The sequence below is a fragment of the Ranitomeya variabilis genome, chromosome 1 (assembly GCF_051348905.1).
Source record: "Ranitomeya variabilis isolate aRanVar5 chromosome 1, aRanVar5.hap1, whole genome shotgun sequence".
NCBI lineage: Eukaryota > Metazoa > Chordata > Amphibia > Anura > Dendrobatidae > Ranitomeya > Ranitomeya variabilis.
Genome location: NC_135232.1, coordinates 106490099 through 106502054, shown reverse-complemented (window position 1 = coordinate 106502054; position 11956 = coordinate 106490099).

Genomic DNA, 11956 nt, shown 5'->3' with positions numbered 1-11956 from the left:
GTGGCATCTTGTGCTTCAGGTTTAGTATTCCTGTAAATCAGATATGAGGGAGTGTCGTATGGCATGGCGTGACAGCACGGCACATAGTATACAGCGCTGTACATTTCATGACCAGACTGTCCCAGACTCCAGATAAGACATATTCTAACCAAGCCATAAATCTTATGTACAGTATATTTTTATGATATTTTCCATGCAGGCACCTGCAGACATTTTTTAAAGATTATTTCTCATTGATTACACCTCAGTCTCCTGGTGTAGCGTGGGTTGCTAGCACCCGTGATAAGGGAAGGAGTAACTCCGCCTGAGTTTTCTCTTAATGACCATATAACAGAGCTGAGTTCTATACTATGAAGCAGTGCAGATCTGCGATTATTTTCTCATGCTTAATCGGCATCAGAAAACAATCACAGCATTCTGAAAGTGCATCTGATAATCGGAACGCACGCACCCATACAAGTCTATGGGTGCTTATAAAACAGCGGACTGCACTCGGATGGAATCCGAGTGCAGTCCACTATCCACGGACCCAGACAATGGAGAAATGAAGTTCTCTATCTTTTTCGCACCTCTGATGCAGTTCTCTCTTGTGAGATTACACTAAGGTGACACTTGCTTTAAACTCTGACAATGTTCGATCTGAGTTACATTAGCATAATCAGCCCAATTAATATACGGCCGTGTGAGCGAGCCCTAAAATAAATAATGCCCACTGAGTCTCACATTAAAACAATTAATGCCCTTTGTGCCCCCTTTGGAAAATATGCATGCCTCCTTAAGAAGTAATGATGCCCCTAAGTGCCATATTGCCTCCTTTGTGCAACCTCTGTCACAATAATTTAGTTAATACTCGCCTTATAGTATAACTGAATCTCCTTCTTCCCTGCACTCAGAATGGGGTGGCACAATTCAGTGATTGCTATCTGCAGCCTACAAGGCAGATAGTCGTGGGGCAGGAAGCCTTTAGCAAGGAATTGATATGCAAATTAAGGCTGAAGAGTTACTGTAGATCTGAAGCCTCTGTCACTCCAGCTCTATTTCATACCCAGCACTGCCTCCTGCTATACTGACAGCCTCTATGGTGAGTGACTGGGCAATAGAGCTGGAGTGACAGAGGCTTCAGATCTACAAATAGCTCCTCAGCCTCATTTGCATATCAGTTCAAACGCTGATTTCTCAGGAACGGAGGAAAGAGCTACATGTGCATATAAATAGTTTTGGGAGTGAAGGCCTAATCCTAAAAGCCTAAGGTGTCAGACTTTATGTAACAAGTAATAGGAATGTTCCTGATAGGACAATTCCTTATACTTGTGTATGTCGGGTTAGTAAGCTTTTAATATAAGCAGTCACTTTGGCTTTTGTCCGCACTTTCCATATATCCTATCCTTTAATATCCTGATGTGGATGTGGCCCGGGTCGTGTGATCACTCATAATTATGTTGTCATAATATTATCTAGTAATGTATACTTAGCGTGACTATGTTACATCAAAAAAAAGAAAATTCTGTTCCCAGTGTCCCGTAGATATAATTCATGTGTGTCCTCACCTCTGATCTTACAATGTATACATTGCTTACAGGCCGTTATTAATGACTCATCTGGGACAAAAAAAATATTTAGAATTGAGAGTCCTCAGTGGTTGATACCTTTTAATGGCTAACTGAAAAGACGGTAACAAATTGCAAGCTTTCGAGACTACACAGGTCTCTTCATCAGGCACAGACTAATACAAATTCTGAAGAGTCACATATTTATGCACAACACATTACAGAAATAATGCCATAGATAAGACAGGTGACGTAAAGCAGAACTACCAATATGGGAGAGTGATAAACAGTTGTGGCCATAAATATTGGAACAGTTCATAGATAAGGAGAGTGAATGTTTTATTGTCCTCTGATTGGGGTCTGGTTCTGTGTTGTGATGCCCCCACAAGGTCTGAGAGACAAATTCCTTAATTGATGTAGAAAGACATAAATCCATGCAACACATTCATTCCTGCACTGAGAGTGTCAAAGGTCATCATCAGCTTATACTCCCAACCACTGAGGACTCTCAATTCCAAATATTTTTCTATCTACTGGCTAACACAGTACAAAGATATATATCTTTCCTGTAGCATCTGGTAGAGGGACCGGACTGCTTTCGTACAGATCTTTGTAACCTTCTTCAATAAAAGTAATGTGATGAAATAAGAACACACAGCTTCAAATAACAGTGCTGTATCCACCTTATCAGCCTCTTCCTCACTTTATTAAACTGTGTTTTTTTGGGAGGGATCAACCAACCAGGAATGTCAGCAAGATTGTGCTGGACTGCTGCAGCAAATCAGTGGTCCTGTACTGTCTGAGATGGAAGAAAGGGCGAAGAGACTGTTTCTTCTGACTCCGAAAGCAGGTAACCACTGCAGCAAATTGGTGGCTACTGTCATGTTATGTCTCCTGCCGGAGGAGAAAGCTAGCGACTGGCGGGGGACAAGGCAGCAGTTACGAGGAACAACAGGGCTCTGGCGCATGAGTGTATTGTTTTTTTTTTTTTTAAATAATAATTAGTGACAACCCTTTTAATGTTTCCTGATTAAAGGGCTATTCCCATCTCCAAGATCATATGCCAGTATGTAGTAGGTGTAATAATATTAGCTAAAAGCTCCAATTAGAAATGCTAGGAATGTAGTACAGTTCTTCTGATACGCTATGTCTCTTTCCTCATGTTCAGACATTGCAGACGCTTAGGGATCCATAGCTACGACCACTAGCAACTAGCTAACTCACTATATGAGTGGTCGTAACCCCGGATACCTAAACTACTGCAATGCCCTGCACATGAGGAAAGAGGCATAGCTAATCAGAAGAACTATACTACATTCCTAGCATTTCTAATTGGAGGTATTTGCTAATATTATTATTATTAAAACCAGTACATATTGGGATAGGATCTTGGAGTTGGGAATATCCCTTTAAATCAAAAGATGTGTTTCTCATGTTATAACAGTTGCCAGAATAAGTTAGATTTTTTTTTCCAATAAGCTTATTAATTCCTGTGTACGGTTCTGAGCAGTTTCTATGCTTGTTATGTATGTGGCTGTTTATCTACACCGCAGAGCCGGTCTCTACAGTGTGTAGTGTCCGCAGGTCTGTCCGGGCTTTTAGCTGCTCGTCTGGCAGGACACACTGAAACTTCTGACTGTACAAACATGTTGTCCTGCGTCCCCTCCAGCAAGGCAGGCGTCACTGGGTGTGCACTGTACTTTATCCTCCAGGAGCTTTGTGCTCAGTGTTATGAATGCTTCATGTTTGCACATATCTAATAAAGATGTAAATGTCTGTAAATATGGATTCTGAATGTTTTGTATTGATGTATTTAATCTTTATGATATTGTATCCTTGTTTACTGTGTAAATAAAATTGCTTATCCCAGAAGAATGTGCCGTTCATTGTTTGTTTACAGGGAGTTGTCCTGATTACAAGAATCTAATGTCCTTGCTGTGAAAAGTCCAAGGCACATTGCATCTGCCTTATAGGGCTGATCATACGCTTTATAGGGCTGATGATAAGCTTTATAGGGCCGGCCGTACACTTTATAGGGCTGACCATAAGCTTTATAGGGCCGATCATACGCTTTATAGGGCCGGCCATACACTTTATAGGGCCGGACGTAGACTTTATAGGGCTGACCATAAGCTTTATAGGGCCGATCATACACTTTATAGGGCCGGACGTAGACTTTATAGGGCTGGCTATACACTTTATAGGGCCGATCATAAACTTTATAGGGCCGGCCATACCCTTTATAGGGCTGATGATAAGCTTTATAGGGCCGGCCGTACACTTTATAGGGCCAGCCATACACTTTATAGGGCTGACCATAAGCTTTATAAGGCCGATCATACGCTTTATAGGGCCGGCCATACGCTTTATAGGGCCGGACGTAGACTTTATAGGGCTAGCTATACACTTTACAGGGCCGATCATACACTTTACATGGCCGATCATACGCTTTATAGGGCCAGCCGTACACTTTATAGGGCCGGCCATACACTTTATAGGGCCGATCATAAACTTTATAGGGCCGATCATAAACTTTATAGGGCCGGCCATACGCTTTATGTGGCCGATCATACGCTTTATAGGGCTGATCATACGCTTTATAGGGCCGGCCATACGCTTTATATGGCTGATCATATGCTTTATAAGGCCGGCCTTATGCTTTATAGGGCCGGCCATACGCTTTATAGGGCCGATCATAAACTTTATAGGGCCGATCATAAACTTTATAGGGCCAGCCATACGCTTTATATGGCCGATCATATGCTTTATAGGGCCGACCATACGCTTTACATGGCCGATCACACGCTTTATATGGCCGATCATACGCTTTTTATGGCTGATCATACGCTTTATAGGGCTGACCATACGCTTTACATAGTAAATATAGGAAAACTGACTGAACAGCAATCTAGTCTGTACTGGTGCATAAACAAAAAAGACTTACATAGCAAATAGATCAATGGCTGCACTCAACTGTACTAAAGCAAGGAAATGTGCGATACATGAAATGTGAATAGCATAATGGCTTGTGAAATCTATGAAAAAACACATGAGATGCTTAGCACAAGATTTGGCCAAAAATTGTGAGCCCATCCATCAAACGTCAAGGTAATCTCAGATCGGATGGGTACCTGACCTCTCTGCCTAGTGTGAACACTTACCTATGGCTAATAATATGGTAAAGCCTGCTTTTATAGGAAGCTCAGAACCAACTGTGTTTGGATGTAATTAAAATCACAGCATGGTGAAGGGCGGGTGTTCAAGTCAGAAAAAATAGTACATAGTAAATATAGGAGTCAGGTCAGGTACCCATCCGATCTGAGATTACCTTGACGTTTGGTGGATGGGCTCACAGTTTTTGGCCAAATCTTGTGCTAAGCATCTCATGTGTTTTTTCATAGATTTCACAAGCCATTAAGCTATTCACATTTCATGTATCGCACATTTCCTTGCTTAAGTACAGTTGAGTGCAGCCATTAATCTATTTGCTACATACGCTTTACATGGCCGATCATACACTTTAAAGGGCCGGCCATACGCTTTATAGGGCTGATCATAAACTTTATAGGGCTGATCATACACTTTTTGGGGCCGGCCGTACGCTTTATAGGGCTGATCATAAACTTTATAGGGCTGATCATACACTTTATAGGGCCGGCCATACGCTTTATATGGCCGATAATACGCTTTATAGAGCTGATCATAAACTTTATAGGGCCGGCCATACGCTTTATAGGGCCGGCCATACTCTTTATATGGCTGATCATACGCTTTATAGGGCCGGCTATAAGCTTTATAGGGCCGATCATAAACTTTATAGGGCCGGCCATGCGCTTTATATGGCTGATCATGCGCTTTATAGGGCCGGCCATACACTTTATAGGGCCAATCATAAACTTTATAGGGCCTGCCATGCGCTTTATATGGCTGATCATACGCTTTATAGGGCCGGCTATAAGCTTTATAGGGCTAATCATAAACTTTATAGGGCCGGCCATGCGCTTTATATGGCTGATCATACGCTTTATAGGGCCGGCCATACACTTTATAGGGCCGATCATAAACTTTATAGGGCCGGCCATGCGCTTTATATGGCCGATCATACGCTTTATAGGGCCGATCATAAACTTTATAGGGCCGGCCATGCGCTTTATATGGCTGATCATACGCTTTATAGGGCTGATCGTAAACTTTATAGGGCCGGCCATACGCTTTATAGGGCCGGCCATACTCTTTATATGGCTGATCATACGCTTTATAGGGCTGATCGTAAACTTTATAGGGCCGGCCATACACTTTATAGGGCCGATCATAAACTTTATAGGGCCGGCCATGCGCTTTATATGGCCGATCATACGCTTTATAGGGCTGATCGTAAACTTTATAGGGTCGGCCATACACTTTATAGGGCCGATCACACGCTTTATAGGTCTGACCCCCTTCCTGAGTTGAGCGTCCACGTGTTCTCAGTAGGGCCAACATTTGGCAGAATGAGTGTTCTTAAATATTCTCTTTCCCAACCATTGTCTGCAATCTCTTCACATCAGCCAGTAACATTTCTTATGGGACTTAATAATCCTCCCAGGTAAAGCGACCTTTAAATGGGTGAAAATCATCCTGTTCTACCCTAAATTGGCGCTCGTATGGCTGACCCGGTACATTTACCTTAGGATTCTGCTAAACATCTCTAGCTTACCCCACATGAATAAAGGCTCTGGTCACATTCACATTTTCTTTATACTGAAAGTTGCTTAGCTTTGTATTTATAGTCTTCATTAACATGTTTCTACCACTTTGTCTCTGCAGATGTCTGTAAATTCTTTATCTACCGGAGTGAACTTCTAATGTTACAAATCCGTCAAAGCTCGAACTCCATTGTTACTGCTCCCTGCCCCTCTCCCTGCGTTCAGTGTTACAGATTGCAGCAGGGAGGGGGTTGTACATAGATCTGTAGTGGAGAGGGGAGAAAGAATCTCAGGCTGCCGTCACACTAGCAGTATTTGGTCAGTATTTTACATTGGTATTTGTAAGCCAAATCCAGGAGTGGGTGATAAATGCAGAAGTGGTGCATATGCATATGTTTCTATTATACTTTTCCTCTGTTTGTTCCACTCCTGGTTTTGGCTTACACATACTGAGGTAAAATACTGACCAAATACTGCTAGTGTGACGGCAGCCTCAGGGGGGTCAGATAAAACTAGTTAAGGCCTCATTCAGACATCCGTGTTGCACATATGTGTTGTATCTTATCTGACAGATACAACTCGTACCCATTGTATTCTATGCTGCACACGTCTGTGTTTTTCCTGGACCGTGTGTCTGTGCAGAAAACACACAGAGACATGATTGCTTATTTCTGCCAGCACGGATGAAAAAGCCCAATACAGATCTATGTGTCTGTGAAAAACACGTACAGCACACGGATGGCATCAGTGCGTCTCCGTCTGATATCCATGTTTAACATTGCAAAGTACTGGAGAAGCTTTGTAATGTATTTATTTCTTTATCCATCCATGAAAAACACAAATGTCCCTGAGGGTGAAAATGGGCACACGGATGATAATACACTGATGGTAAAAACGTACACATGGATGCACAACACTGGTGACACTTTTTCACGTAACTGTTTAAATACAAATACAGCTCTGGCAAAAATTAAGAGGCCACCACATCAAATCCCTGTCATGGGCAGCCCAATCTCCAGACCTGAACCCCATGGAATGTAATCAAGATGATGATGGATAGTCACAAGCCATCAAACAAAGAAGAACTACTTACATTCTTGCCCCAGGAGCAGTGTGAAAGACTGGTGGAAAGCATGCCAAGACGCATGAAAGCTGTGATTAAAAATCATGGTTATTCCACAAAATATTGATTTCTGAACTCTTCCTGAGACAAAACATTAGTACTGTTGTTTCTAAATGATTATGAACTTGTTTTCTTTGCATTATTTGAGGTCTGTAATTTTGACCATTTATCTTTTTAAAAAAATAAAAAATGTATTGCTTGGAAATTCGGAGACATGTTGTCAGAAAGGTGTCCATAGCCAGCGACTCAGTGTTGGACCAGGGGACGGTGAGTAAAGACAAGTTTGTTATTATATATTAAACAGCAGCTGGGGATAAACCTTGCATGAAAGGATTTAATCCCTTTAAGAAGGGGTTGTCCAAGTAGTGGACAACCCATTTAGCTGTTTCTGTCCTGTCTTGGAATCCTATTGTCATTGATTGAGCACTTTTTCCTGTAAAGCGCTTTAGCCGCACTCTGACTTCATATAGTATATTAGTCATGGATTTGTGTTTTGACTCACTTTTAGTTATTTTTTTGTGTTTTGGTATTTGTTGCCTTTTATTGTGCTAAATCCTTCCAAACGGCGAACGCTGTTCATGAATTTTACGCAAAATTAAAAATGCTCTTTATTTTTGTCGTTAGCCTATTTTGCGACATTTATCATAAAAAAATTTTTTAAAGCTTTAAAGTTCGCTTTAAGAAAAGGTGCAAATTAAATGGAAAATATGGTGCAAATGAAAAAAAAAAACAGGAAAAAAAACCACCGAAAACTAGATAAAAACAAAATGCTCATATTCAGTAATCTATAGGTCCCCTGGTGTCTGTTGTAAATGATGAATGTCACATACTCGCCTTTCCAGCATGATATAAGGGTGCAACTGTGTAAGGTCATGTGCACATGTTGAGTATTTGCTGAAAAATCAGTAGTGGGTGGAAAATGTAGAAGTGGTGCACGTGCTTCTATCAGGGCCGGGCACAGTATTTTGGTGCCCTAGGTAGATGAAGCAATGGCGCCCCCATCACCCCAAGGCAAAGGAATGGCTCAGAGACTAAGGTAACAGGACCTCTAATGCACATCCCCCCTTCAACACTGATGGGTTAGGTAGCAAACTATGATGACCACTTTCACTAGAATTGTTACCTTTTTCACAAATACATGTTACCGAAAGTAAAAATAAGTGGTGTACTTTAGGGATGTGACATGACACAAGGAGTGCAAATTCAAAGTTAGATACAGAATCAATCATTTTTTCCAGACCATTTACACAATACAGGGGAAAAAATAGCGATATTCATACCTGAAGTCCTATATATTAAATGTAGAACCCAAGAATAGTTATGGAAACTAATAAAGTGTAACTATAATCTGGGCTGTTTGGTTTTAATTAAGGTGTCCAGCATTTGGCAAATACCCTAATGGAAAATAAACAGATACTTATTCTAAATAAAGGGATGCGTTTGATGCTTATTGCATCCGTCATGCAAGTACAGCTTGCACAAAACTGATGGTGGCTATGGTGATATATTCGGTTCTGGTGACGTAGTCATGTACTGATGGTTGTTCTGGTGCTGTATTCATGTAGTGATCATGATTCTGATGATTCTGTGATTGTAAAGGGGTTTATTACTGTGCAAACAATTTTTATGCCTTATTATTTGACATCATGGCTATCATAAAGACATCTTGCTGAATATCTAAAGGGTTCCCTTCAACTGCTAAATGAATCTTGTTGACCTCATTGATATACGAGTCCATTTCTTCTTCCCCCTTTTTTTGTTTACTATTGGTGCTTTTCGACAAAAAGTAAGCATCAAAATATACCTAGCAAGGACCACTGACTATTATGCACCCGTATGGTCTTCCTAACTTAGGGTGCCAATCTCTGCTGCAAGGTAGGGATAGCGCACATCCAACCCCCTCATTTTATACTCCCGTCTCTGCACAGCCCATCAGTTTACTCCTCCCATCTGCACAACCCCTCGTTTTATTCCCACTCCTCTGCACAGCCCATTTTATCCCCCTCTCTGCTAAGCCCATCAGATTATTTCCCCCATCAGCACAGCCCCCCCACCTCATTTTATTCCCCCCCCCCCCATTGAATACATAAACTCCGCTGTTGCTATACACGCCAAAAATATGAGGTTCTTAGTTAACGTTTTTTTTTTATCAAGTTAAAAAGCCATTCAACCATGGCAGGGTGACCTTATTATATTGACATGTGGCGTTTTAGCAGCTTATTTTACATTTCTTATTTAGGGCATAAAATACACAGTATCAGCATAATCAATGAGTTTTCGGAAATCTCATGCACACACTTTGTTTATGGTTTTTTTTATTGTCCATATTTTACACCATACGGTTTTGCTAAGATGAAGCATACTAATTCTTTTAGAAAACGCAGCAAAAATGCGCAAATTGTATACCGTAAAAATGCCATGTGTGAACATACCCTGTGGCGATGTACTTGGCTATTTTTATTATACAATAGTGACACCCAGTGGTGAAAATATAATGTGCAACTTGAAAGAGATCAGAATGAGTAACATAATTAAACCTTATTAGATTAACATCTACAGTATACAGTGTACGTTTTCAATTACTAATTAATATATGTACAAATAGAAATACACAGAACAATCATTCTCATATGAACAATTGTGTTCTTTTGTTCTTTGCTGCTGTAAGTTAAAGGACATTAGCTCATAAAATCTGAAAATCGATTCACAAGGATCAGAAAAAAAATGTCCGGCACCATTTCACACATGGCTGAAGACTCAGCTACGCAGCTAATTTCATCATAATGCTCGGAAGCAATTAGATCAAATGTTTTGGCCCAGGCAGTATGAAAGATCAGGAGCGGCCAAGGAACGCCATTTTATGCCTGTGCTGTGCAGATATACAGTACAGACCAAAAGTTTGCACACACCTTCTCATTTAAAGACTTTTCTGTATTTTCATGACTATGAAAATTGTACATTCACACTGAGGGCATCAAAACTATGAATTAACACATGTGGAATTATATACTTAACAAAAAAGTGTGAAACAACTGAAATTATGTCTTAGGGTATGTGTCCACGTTCAGGAAACGCTGCATTTTTGACGCAGCGTTGAGCAGCATGCATAAAAAACGCAGCGTCTAGATGTTACAGCATAGTGGAGGGGATTTCATGAAATCCCGTCTCCACTATGCAGTAAAAGACGCATGCGGCACACCCGCGGAAACTCACATGCAGCTCGTCTTTTAAGAACGCAGCATGTCCTTACATTGCAGAAAAAACTCAAGGACAACGCAGGTGACCTGCCAGTGACCTCAGGTGCAGATTTGGTCAGGATTTTACCTGCATCAAATCCTGACCAAATCCTGAAGCAATCCTGAACGCGGACACATACCCTTTTATTCTAGGTTCTTCAAAGTAGCCACCTTTTGCTTTGATGACTGCTTTGCACACTCTTGGCATTCTCTTGGTGAGCTTCAGGAGGCAGTCACCGGGAATGGTTTTCACTTCCCAGGTGTGCCCTGTCAGGTTTAATAAGTGGGATTTCTTGCCTTATAAATGGGGTTGGGACAATCAGTTGTGTTGTGCAGAAGTCTGGTGGATACACAGCTGATAGTCCTACTGAATAGACTGTTAGCTGCTTTTTTCTTGCCATAATACAAATTCTAAGTAAAGAAAAATGAGTGGCCATCATTACTTTAAGAAATGAAGCTCAGTCAGTCCGAAAAATTGGGAAAACTTTGAAAGTGTCCCCAAGTGCAGTTGCAAAAACCATCAAGCGCTACAAAGAAACTGGCTCACATGAGGACTGCCACAGGAAAGGAAGACCAAGAGTCACCTCTGCTTCTGAGGATAAGTTTATCTGAGTCACCAGCCTCAGAAATCACAGGTTAACAGCAGCTCAGATTAGAGACCAGGTCAATGTCACACAGAGCTCTAGCAGCAGACACATCTCTACAGCAACTGTTAAGAGGAGACTTTGTGCAGCAGGCCTTCATGGTAAAATAGCTGCTAGCAAACCACTGCTAAGGACAGGCAACAAGCAGAAGAGACTTGTTTGGGCTAAAGAACACAAGGAATGGACATTAGGCCAGTGGAAATCTGTGCTTTGGTCTGATTAGTCCAAATTTGAGACCTTTGGTTCCAACCACCGTGTCTTTGTGCGACGCAGAAAAGGTGAACGGATGGACTCTACATGCCTTGTTCCCACCGTGAAGCATGGAGGAGGAGGTGTGGGGGTGCTTTGCTGGTGACACTGTTGGGGATTTATTCAAAATTGAAGGCATACTGAACCAGCATGGCTACCACAGCATCTTGCAGCGGCATGCTATTCCATCCGGTTTGCGTTTAGTTGGACCATCATTTATTTTTCAACAGGACAATGACCCCAAACACACCTCCAGGCTGTGTAACGGCTATTTGACCAAGAAGGAGAGTGATGGGGTGCTACGCCAGATGACCTGGCCTCCACAGTCACCAGACCTGAACCCAATCGAGATGGTTTGGGGTAAGCTGGACCGCAGAGTGAAGGCAAAAGGGCCAACAAGTGCTAAGCATCTCTGGGAACTCCTTCAAGATTGTTGGAAGACCATTCCCGGTGAATACCTCTTGAAGCTCAT